Genomic DNA, 8,945 nt, shown 5'->3' on the forward strand with positions numbered 1-8,945 from the left:
GGAGGGGCTGGGCTCAGCGTGGAGACACTGACTCAGCCCGTGCTGGGCGGGCGGGGCCGGGCGGGGCTGCATGCAGACAGGGGGGGTCAGAGGGACAGAGGGAAAGTCAGACACCGAGAGGGAAGGACGGAGGCCAGCAGCACACAACCACACACACACACACGCACACACGCGCACACACACAGACACAAGCACACGCGCGCGCACACGCACACACACACATGCACACACAGACACGAGTACACACACGCACACACAGACGCACGCACAGACACGAGCACACACACGCACACACAGACATGAGAGCACACACACACAGACATGAGTACACACACGCACACACACACACATGCACATACACGCACACACAGACACGAGCACACACACAGACACACACAGACACGAGCACACACACAGACACATGCACACAGAGACACGAGTACACACACGCACACACAGACGCACACACAGACACGAGCACACACACGCACACACAGACATGAGAGCACACACACACAGACATGAGTACACACACGCACACACACACACATGCACATACACGCACACACAGACACGAGCACACACACAGACACACACAGACACGAGCACACACACAGACACATGCACACACGAGCACACACAGCACACACATGAGCACACACCCACGGGCACACACACACAAGCAGACACACGTATACACACACGCACAAGCACACACACACACATAAACACACAGAGACACACGTATACACAGACACATGCACACATATGAGCACGCCCAGCACTAGCGTGGCCTCCCCCCGCCCTCGCTGCCCTGGCCCAGGGCCTAGGCCCGCTCAGCGGATAGTCACAGCAGCCAGGCGCTCCTGCACCTCCCGGTCCCTGAGGCCTGAGCCCTGCGTGGCTCTCACTCACTCACACTGCGATGCCCGCCCCCCCCCCCCGCCCCCTTAGCAGGTGTAGAAACAGCCGGCCTGGCCGTCGCTGGGCAGAGGGGTCCAGGGGTCCAGGCTTGCGGTTCTTCAAGTGCACAAATACGGACTTGGGGCCTCGGTAGGCCTGAGGCATCTTTGGGCTCACCTGACCCCCACTGACCCTGCTCCCACCTCCCAGCCTGAGCCCTGAGTGTGCTGGGAGGCAGCTCAAGGCTGAGGCCAAGGGGCCAGGTGGGGGTGTGGGCAGCCGAAAGGGTTTGCTGGCCCCGCCCTGGGTCCCTGGGCTTCTGTCCCAGCTCCTGTGCCCCCCACACCTGGACTTGGGCACCGTACCTGCTTGGCCGGTAACACCAGGAGCTGCCTGGGGCTGTCTCCCGGCCTCCCTGGCCCCCTCCCCACCTGTGCGCTGCGTGTGGATGGGGAGGGCACTGCCCCCCACTTCTAGGCTTGTGGGAGCTCATCAGCCAGCAGCGTCCTCCTGGCCGGGCGCAGGCCTGGGGGACTTGGGACCCCATCCTGCCTGTGGCCCTGCCCCCATCAACCCAGCACCCCACCCTGACCTGCTCAGGAAGATCCCTCTGACCAGGGCTCCCCACTACACGGGCCTCACCCCATGTTTCCTGGGAAACGGAGGCCTGGGGAGCAAAGGACTGGGCCAGTGTCACCCAGGAGCCCGCCTGGGCCGCCTTCCCCTCCCCTCTCACCTGTCCACTGTCTCACGTCTGGCCTCCTCCTCCAGGTAGGCCGCCAGCACTTCTTACCTTGACGCTTGTCACAGCTTCCCAGGGGTCTCTGCTTCCACCAGGCCCACCCTCAGCCCGAGGGTCCCTTTCAGTGTCAGGCACAGCGGTCCCTCCAGGGGCTCCCCACCTTCTTAGAATAACGTCTAAGATCCTCTCGGGGGCTCCGCTCCCACCGCTCTCTGCACAGATGGTGAACGGAGCTTCATGCCCACACGCGAGTCACATACCACACACGGGCTCTCCGTAGCTGTGCACATGTTTGGACATCCGTGTGTGGGTACCTCGCTCATTCTCTCTTCAGGGCCTTAGCATTGCTGTTCCCCCTGCCTGAATGAACACTGTTCCCCGTGCCTGCACATGGCTCACTTCTCTCAGTGTTCAGGACCCGCTTGAGCATCCATTCCGGGGGGGGGGGGGGTGCTAGGCCATCCTCTGCCCCAGTCCCTGCGGCCACCCTGCCCATGCCCCCTCCGTGGCGCTGAGCGTGCCCCGGGCCTGCACTCTGTGAACCGCCTCCCGGCCCACCCCCTGGGCTGCAGCGGGTCAGTCTTGCCTGCTGTGTGCTTGGTCTTAGGCTCGGGGATGGGTGGGGCTGAGGGCCTCACCCCCGGGCCCTGGGGCTTGGTTGGGAGGGAGGGCTGTACTGGGTGCTGGGGACACATTGAGGGGTCGCAGAAGGAGCGAGAAAAGGAAGGGGCGAGAGAGCACAGCGCCCGGGCTCACACAGGCAGGCCTGAGCCCAGGCCGGGTCAGGAGGTGGGAGGCAGGGCCGCAAGCTTTCCCTGTCCTGGAGGGTGGCGAGGGGTCTGTGCACAGACTTTGGGGTCCCGGGTCAGATCCCTGCCCTGGGGTTGGCCTGCCACGTGACCTCGGGCCAGTCGCCTGCCTGCTCTGAGCCGAGCACCCTAACTGCGAGGGAGGGGGGTCTGTGAGGGTTTAAAGCGAGTAGGACAAGCTGTGTGCAGTCCCCTAAAACCATCACATGCTGTTTTATCACAGCTCTATTGAGACATCACCCTCATACCACACCATCACCGATGTAACGTGATTTAACGTGTGCGTCCAGTGGTGTTGCGTGTTCAGAGTGTGCAGCCGGCACCCCAGTCCATGTTGGAATCTTTTCATCTCCTTCAAAAGCAGCCACACCACCTGCTTTCGGTCCCCGTGGGCCTGCCCGGTCCCGACATCCCATAGGAATGGAATCATGTCACACGTGGCCTTTGTCCGGCGCCTCTCGCTGAGTGTGCGTTCCAGGCCCACCCGGCACAGTCTGGCTCAGAGCTTCCTTCCTTTTCATGGCTGAGTAATATTCCGCGGTGTGGACAGTCCACAGCTTCTCTGTCCGTTCTCCTGTTTCTGGACGTGGGGGCCGTTTCCAGCCTGGGCTATTGTCCTGATGCTGCTGGGAGCGTGTGTGTCCAGGTTGTGGTGTGGACACGTGTGTCGTTTCCCGGAGGATGTACCGCGGAGGGGCTGCTGGGAGCTATGCTTTGCGTTTGAGGACCTGCTGAGCGGCTCCACAGTGGCCGCAGCACGTGGCTGCCCCAGCGTGTGCGGAGGCCCCGATCCCGCCCCCTCCTCGCCACCGCTGCTCGCTGCCTGTCTGTGTTTCAGCCACGCAGCAGGGGTGCTGTGCTCTCTCACTGTGGTTTTAAAAAAATATATATTTTTATTGATTTCAGAGGGGAAGGGAGAGGGAGAGAGAGAGAAACATCAGTGATGAGAGACTCATTGATCGGCTGCCTCCTGCACGCCCCACTCTGGGGATCAAGCCCGCAACCTGGGCAGGTGCCCTGACTGGGAATCGAACCCTGACCTCCTGGTTCATAGGTCGACGCTCAGCCACGGAGCCACGCCGGCCGGTGGGGTTTTCATTTGTATTTCCGCGAGGGCTGATGATGCTGAGCATCCTGTCACGTGCTCCTTGCTCAGTGTACATCTCACGTGGAGAAATGCCTACGGATCCTTTTCCTAGTTTTAACTGGGTCATGTGCTTTTTTATTGCTGAATTGCTAGCACAGAAGATGCCAGTTTTCTTTTCTTTGCTTAAACAAGGGCAAGCGCAGCTCGACAGGGAGGCGGGGTGAATGGAACTGTGGCCACGAGCGCGGGCAGGCCCACGGTGCGCACGCCGGCGCACACTCACGGGAGCCACATTCGTGGGTGAGCCCAGCGACATGCCCGGGACACGAGCATGGGGACTCGTGTAGAGGTTTACACACACGGATGCCCAAACGTGTGCACACTCACGGAGAGCCCGTGTGGCGTGTGTCATGTGTGTGGGCATGACGCTCAGCTCAGCCACCCCCTGTGCTGGGCCCGTCGGCCACATGACGTGGCCGGATCAGGGCCACTGTCCTCATTTTGCAGGTGGGGAAACTGAGGCCCGGAAAGGCCTCTTTGTCGGTCTGGACTTGAATTCGAGGTTTCAGCCTCTGAGTCCCCTCTCTGGGAACATGTGACCCCAAACCTGAGTCATTCGGGAATATCAGACCTGGGCTGCCCCCACTTCCTGAGCTGCTGTGTGACGTCGGGCAGCGTGTGCCCTGCCAGGAAGGGGGCTAGGAGTGGAAGTAGCTCTGAGTGGACAGGGCGGGGAGCCCCTGGCATGGGGGAGGGCAACGGGCTCCGTTCTGCCCGGGCCCCCACTGTGCTTGGGCGGCACCTGTCCCCTCCAGCACCGCTCAGAGGTCGGCCTGGTCCCCGCGTCCTCCTGGAACCAGGGTGGGGGGATGGTGGGAAGGCTGGGCCCCTCTCCCCAGGGCCGGGCCCGGCTGGCATCACGGAGGGCGGGGCCAGGTCTGTTCCCTCTGGGCCTGGAGCCCATGGGGCAGCGAGGGCTGATTTTGAATGACCCACAGGAAAGAGAGGGCGGAGCGGGATGGTCCCCGAGTGGCCCGGTGGCCTCGGTTTACCCACAAGGCCGTGGTCCCTGAGGGCTCTGCTGTTCTGCTGTTGTGATGTGTGGAGGGGCGGCCAGGGCTGGCTGGTCAGCCTCAGGAGGAGGCCGGCTGAGCACAGAGGGGCCCAGCGTGGTGCCTGGTCGTCCCCGGTCCGCCCTGCCCTGCTTCCCACTTGGTGAGGGTGAGGGAGAGGGTGCCCACTTGTCCTGTTTGTCCTCAGAGCTGCCCCGGAGCTGTGGGCTGGGTGAGGATCTCCAGCCCTACCTAGCCGATGGGGACACAGGCTCAGGGAGGGTGTGTGACCTCCGAGGGGCCACACGCAGATGTGCTGGGTGGGCTCTGATACCAAAGGAACCCCGAGGCCTCCTGAGACCAACGTGCACCCCCAGGACAGCTGCTGGCACCAAACAGACCACCATGCCGCCTTCCGCCAACTCCCCACCCCGTCGCCAGACACACCTGTGGCACCTGCCGCCGCCACTGCCGCCTGGAGCAAACCGCTCCGGCCTCCAGCCTCAGGGTTCCCCCTGTGACGCGGGCTCCTCAGGAGGGTCTGTCTCATGGGCTGTCGTGCGGATAGAAGGAGGTGGTGAGTGTAGGCCCCCAGCCCAGCCCTGCTTGTGTTCAGGGTACAGGAAACAACACTGAGTTGGGGGTGCACCAAAGGGTCAGACGTGGACCCTGCCCACCACCCGGAGCCCCAGGGCACCTGGCTAGAGCCCAGAGGGGGCACCTCATTCCAACGGGGCTGCCAGGAGCAGGGGCCGGCCCAGCGGTGTGCAGAGCCTGGAGAGCCTGTGGGCGGTGGCAGGCACCCCAGGCAGGGAGAGGGCCGCGTGCACCAGCGCCCGTGGCAGGGCCCAGCTGGATGGTCTACCGGACAAGAGGGGTGCACCCTGGCGGCCGCCGACCTGCCCACAGGTGGGCCAGGTGTCCATGTGGCCAAGCTGGGCTGCAGGTAGTGGTGGGCGGGGTCCGGTGGGGTCAAGCCTTTGGGGCTCGAGGTCGTCTCAGAGGCCAGGGAGCCAGACAGCTGCTGAGCAAGGCCCAGGGTCCAAGGGGCTTCCTAAGCCCTCGTGCCTGCTCCCCCTGGGGAAGTCGTGCAGGCAGCAACCTGGGGACTGGCCGGGCGGCCCGGCGTGATTTGGGGAGGGACCCTCTCCCAGCTCCACGCCGGGCACGCTGACCTGGGCGAGCTCCGAAGACCCCGAGCCTGTGTCCAGGTCTGTGCGGGGCTGTCGTGAGAATGAAACTGGATGAGTGTACAGAGTGCGGGCGCACGGGAACCAGGACCTAGGGCCAGCCTCCTGGGTTCTCCCCTAACGAGGACTCCCTCCGTGGGTGCCCCCCCCCCCCCCCCGTCTCCATGGTGAGACAAGAGGGTTTGGCTCATTAAAACCAAATAAAAAAGGAATTATCGGGAGTGGCGGCCCGGTGAGTAAGTGATGAGTAACCGAGTCTGAGCCGGGTCTGGGCTTGGCCAGGTGGGAGCAGGCGCTCAGCGAAGGATCCGGGAGATCCCGACACGCCCTCCGCAGGCACAGTCCTGGCCTCGGGCCTGCTGCCTGCCAGGGGCTTAGGAGGAGTCCCCATGGGCTCCTGGGGGCAGGGGGGAGGGGAGGGGGAGGGAAGAGGAGGGTCAGGCAGGGTCCAGGCCCGCCTCCTCGCTGGGGCAGGACTTTCACTCCCCCGGCCTGGCCTCTTGGCAGGACTGCACAATCGTCTGCCATTTCTCTGCCCGCCCCCCTTCACTGGTGCCTAGCTTGTGTCATACCCCCTCTGAAGCCGGCTGGGTCTCCCTGAGCTCCCCCGAACCCCAACCCAGCGTAGATCTGCTAGCTAGCTGCTAGTCCCTCTCCCCCGCCCCCGCCCCTGATCCAGGCTGTCCAAACGTAGCACCCCCTCCCCTCGCGGCTGCACCTGCTGTCCCGTCTCCTCCTGCCCAGGTCCCTTGGCTGCAAAGGGGCCACGCTGGGGACAGGAGGGCCTCCAGTGACCGCGCCCCAGGCCCCCAGGTCCCCAGGCCCTCAGGCCCTCCCTCTGCTTCTCTGGGCTTTGATTCCACTGCCTGCATTCAGATCCTGCTTCAGCCCCTAACCGTTTCATAGCCTGTACCTCACTGCGCTCCTCTGTGAGATGGGGGCAGTCATGAGAGCTGCCCCGTATGCGAAGGCTTAGAGCAGTGATGGCGAACCTAACCGGGGACAGGAGGGCCTCCAGTGACCGCGCCGCAGGCCCCCAGGCCCCCAGGTCCCCAGGCCCTCCCTCTGCTTCTCTGGGCTTTGATTCCACCGCCTGCATTCAGATCCTGCTTCAGCCCCTAACCGTTTCATAGCCTGTGCGCTCCTCTGTGAGATGGGGGCAGTAATGAGAGCTGCCCCGTATGCGAAGGCTTAGAGCAGTGATGGCGAACCTATGACACGATGCTGGGATGCGGGACAGCTGCTGAGTGATAGCAATGGCCACCGGGCCCGCCCAGCTCTGCTGCCCTCTCTAACCAGTTCCGGGACGCCCACCCCTCGTGCGGCCGTGAGCTCTCGATTCTGAGTGCCACCGCGTCCGACCCCAGCCCGCACAGTGCCGCCTGCTTCACAGGAGTCTCTGGCCTGCCACAAGCAGCTCCCCCAGACCTCAACCACCTCTCTCCTTGTTACTCTTGACCTCATACTTCTGCAGCCTGCAGCACCAAACCGCCACACCTCTGTGCCTTTGCTCCTGCCGTGGCCAGGAGTGTGCACACACCCACACACCATGGGTGCACACACTAGACACGTATACACACACTCATACCACACGCGCTCACAGGGAGTTAACATGTGCTTCTTGTTAAACTTTAAGATGTCACCCCCTCCAGGAAGCCTCCCCAGACTCCACCTCCACCGAGGCAGGTCAGGCATCCTTTGAGGTTCCATGCCTCCCTGCGGCCCCTTCTTGCAGAGTCCCAGTCACCTCTTTCCCTGGGACCCCACCTGGCTGATCACTCCTGCCCGTGTGTCCTGTGGCCGCTTGTCGGCAGGCTCTGCTGGGCTTGGGCAACACAAGCAAGGGGTTTAATACCCACTTCACACCCAGCGGACTTCCCTTCCGAGCGTAGTGGCCTAATTTAGAGCCGGGAGGTCGGTTCCCATGTTCCCCTGTCCCTGTGTCTGTCTGGCAGTCCCTGGTCAGCCGGCCTTGATGGCACAGGGACTGGGGCTCCTCAGAGCCACGCCCTGTGCTGAAGGACGGTTGGTTATGGAGCCGGGGAGCGGAGCCCCTGTGGTCAGCTGGTCCCCGGGTGGCCGTGCTCTGACCCGGCTGGGAGCGAAGCGCCCCCAGGGAACAAGGACTTCAAGGGTGAGCCCCCCAGGAGAACGGGGACCCCATCTAAGTGAGCCCCCAGGCGGTTAGTGGGTGAGGAGGTGGACCCCAGAGCACACAGTGAGCGCCAAGCACAGGCTGGGCATACGGTCAGTGCTCACTCATGTTATGGAATGAGCCTGACTTGACCCTTAACCCTCCTTCAATCTGGAGGGTCACCCCAGCCCCCAGCAGCAGGGACCGCAGCCAGGTGAGCAGAGGGCCCGGTGGCAGTCAGGGACACAGGTAGGGGCTTGTGGACGGCCAGGGTCGCGGGTTCCCAGCTGTCCCTCCCGGGACGGAAGCCGGCCCTGCCCCGTTACCGCTTCGCCAGGCGGTGGGATTCCGGCTCGTCCATCAGAGGGGGCTTTGGTCCCAGGAGCACCACTGAGCCCTGTGCACGCAGTGCCGGGCTGGGGCCCACAGGGAGCCTCCGGTCATGGGCACGGGGACAGGGGGCCGAGAGACGGCCAGGATGGTGGGTGCACAGGGCCTGCCCAGCACCACTGAGCCCTGTGCCTGCAGTGCTGGGCTGGGGCACACAGGGAGCCTCCGGGCGTGGGCACGGGGACAGGGGGCGAGAGACGGCCAGGATGGTGGGTGCACAGGGCCTGCCCAGGGGCCGTGGAAAATAAAGAACTAGAGCTGGACCCGTTCCTCTCAGGAGCCTCGGACCCCGCTGTAGCGAGGAAGTCCCCGCGGCGGGGCTAAGACAGACAGTGTGGAGAGCCAGGAGAGGGTCAGACCTGCCACGGAAGGAGGCCGGCGGCAAGGGCTCACTCCAGCGGTGCCGTGGAGGGCTGCCAGGAGGAGGCATGGGAACGGGTAGGATTTGGGCAGGAAGGAGAGGGAACTCCACCAAAAAGACCAGGTAACCCCCAGGGCATGTGAGCAGCCCTGGAAGGGGCGTCGTTTTGATGGACGGAGGCCGTGGGGGTGGGCACTGGGCTTGGAGGGTGGGCACAGGCTTCCGGTTTGGGCTGTGGCCGGCCCTGCCCAGCTCAGGCAGAGGGGAGCTGCGGAGG

At 63.9% G+C, this 8,945-nt stretch overlaps 1 protein-coding gene across 1 annotated transcript in view; it reads left to right on the forward strand.

The window, feature by feature from the left end:
* WNT7B (wingless-type MMTV integration site family, member 7B) overlaps positions 1 to 8,945 on the forward strand; it is a gene marked incomplete at both ends in the record, with an annotated part of 24,066 nt that overhangs the window by 7,518 nt on the left and 7,603 nt on the right. The window lies entirely within an intron of this gene.

Source organism: Myotis brandtii, unplaced genomic scaffold (genome assembly GCF_000412655.1).
Source record: "Myotis brandtii unplaced genomic scaffold, ASM41265v1 scaffold952, whole genome shotgun sequence".
NCBI classification, from domain to species: Eukaryota; Metazoa; Chordata; class Mammalia; order Chiroptera; family Vespertilionidae; genus Myotis; species Myotis brandtii.